We start from the raw sequence: 2,500 nt of genomic DNA, 5'->3' as shown, positions 1-2,500 counted from the left end.
TGTTTCCCAGGGATGGGTTGCAGCTGGAAGGGCATTCACGTAAAAACGTATGCTGGATAAGTTGGCGGTTCCTTCCGCTGTGGTGACCCCAGAATAATAAAGAGACTAAGCTGAAAAGAAAATGAATGAATGAATGAATTTAACGAAAGCTTCGCCCCTTTCCGCTACATGAGCAAAGCTGCGGTCGTTGAGTGCGTGAAGCGTCCAACATTCCACACTTTATATTAACGGCTGAATAAGTGCATCATCGGGGTATTTAAAGTGCACTTATTGTTTTTAGAGTTTGCATTGTGAACACACTACTTACACAATTTATACTACAATATGGCGTAGAATAGTGTATGCCAGGGATAGCCAACCCTGTTCCTGGAGAGCCACCTTCCTGCAGATTTCAGTTGCAACCCTTATCAAACACACCTGCCTGTAATTATCAAGTGGTGTTCAGGTTATAATTAATTGGTTCAGGTGTGTTTGATATGGGTAGCAACTGAAATCTGCAGGAAGGTGGCTTACCAGGAACAGGGTTGGCCACCCCTGGTGTATGCGATTTGGGACGCACTTATTTGCCTCGGTGTGGTGCATTTAAAAATGCTAAAACACAGCAATCCATTGATTATCCCTTACATATTAAACTATTATGGGCAGCACAGTGGCCCAGTGGTTGGCACTGTCCCCTCACAACAAGAAGATTGCTCGTTTAAGTTCCAGCTGGGTCAGTTGGCATTTCTGTGTGGAGTTTGCATGTTTTCCTTATGTTGACGTGGGTTTTCATTGGTGCTCTGGTTTACCCTACAGTCCAAAGACATGCGCTATAGGTAAATTGGATGAACTTAATTGTTCGTAGTGTATGAGAGTGAGTGTATATGGCTGTTTCCCAGTACTGGGTTGCAGCTGGAAGCGCATCCACTACGTAAAACATATGCAGGAATAGTCGGTGGTTCATTCCGCTGTGGTGACCTCTGAAATAGAGATTAAAGGCTGATTTATACTTCTGCATTAAGTGCACACACATGCTCCGGTGCAGCCTGCCCGTGGACGCTTATCCCTCGCTGTGGCCATCACCGACGCGCACCTTAAAACAATGTAACTACACGTCGCATCGACGCATATTTGCTATTGGTTGGCATGGTAGCCCTGACGAGTGTGGGAGGGACCGAGAGCCGCCCGAACCCATTTGACCAAGTGTTTACAAGTGTCGAGTAAAGGTATAGATGGAACGTTTTGTTCAGTGTTTACCTCATGATTAAATTTGTTAGATGCCTCAAAATGAGCGAGTTTGAGCCACTTGTATGTTAAGGTAGCATTCAGAAAAAACAAAACACCAGCAAAGAATCTCGACACAGAGGAACATAAAAACCTTCTGCCAGCTAGCGTTTTTTAAGTGGTATTGCCAGGCACGTGCACACATAGGGCTCAACCTGTGCAGTGCACATGCCCTTTTTAGTCTTGGATAGAAAGTGCCCTTGAAAAATGATCAAAAGTGCCCCCGCGACGTGGCAAACCTTCGGTCCCGCCCTTCAGTAGGCGCGCGACAACACCGCTCTTGAGTACGCTCGCAACAACACAGCTGATCAGTACGCGCGCGATAACACCGCTCTTCAGTACGCTCGCATCCGCGCACATCCACCCCCACACTCTTCAAAAAATGTATCCTGCACATGCCCTTTGGACGGTCTCTGCACGGGCCTGGGTATTGCAGAGCAACAGAAACAGCACGCGCAGAAGTATAAATGCCCGACAATACAAGGCATGCACCATTGGTCACGCCATTCACTCAGCCCAGAAGTATAAATCAGGCTTAAGCCAAAGGAGAATGAATGAATGAATAAAATTAATGTCTAATAAATTATTTATTAAGTTAAAAATAAATAAATTAAAAACACTTCTGCAAGTGTATGTTTTTATATCATGTTCTATGCATGTTCGTTGTTGTGCCATTAGATGGCGTCAAGAGTCATTAGAATAAAGCTGGTAGCAAAGACTCTTATATTGAAAAGAACTGCTGGTTTTTAAACTACATGCAGATACAAAATCAATACACGGACCAACATTTTCTGTGTTGGAGTACAACATTGTTCATTTCATTTTTACCATTTACCTGAGGAACTATGATGTAGATAAAGCTAATCTCCCTTTCTCTCTCTGTTCTCTAATACGCTTATTACAAGCAGCAGCCATTTTAAAGAACCAAAGTGAGGCTGCGGTGGGAAGAAACCCAGAAGTATAGGACCAGCACTGTAAACTTTGCAGTAACATGCTGTGGACTACAAACCTCCAGCTGTTGCCGAGATTTCAAAATGCAGAAATGGTGTATACATCACTTTAATATCATTTAGTAAGTTTAATTTAAACAATTAAATGCAATTTTGCATCAAACAACATCACAATCTCTTTAAGAGTAATATGCTCAAGTGTCCTTCTATAGGCTTTAGTTCATGGCAGCAGGTAAACACCGTAGGGGCGCTTCCCTGCTTCAGCCTATGTAACCCGGCGAGTGATC

The sequence above is a fragment of the Danio rerio genome, chromosome 7 (genome assembly GCF_049306965.1).
Source record: "Danio rerio strain Tuebingen ecotype United States chromosome 7, GRCz12tu, whole genome shotgun sequence".
Lineage (NCBI taxonomy): Eukaryota > Metazoa > Chordata > Actinopteri > Cypriniformes > Danionidae > Danio > Danio rerio.
The sequence above is the reverse complement of the archived record's forward strand: the minus strand, read 5'-3'. Positions refer to the sequence as shown.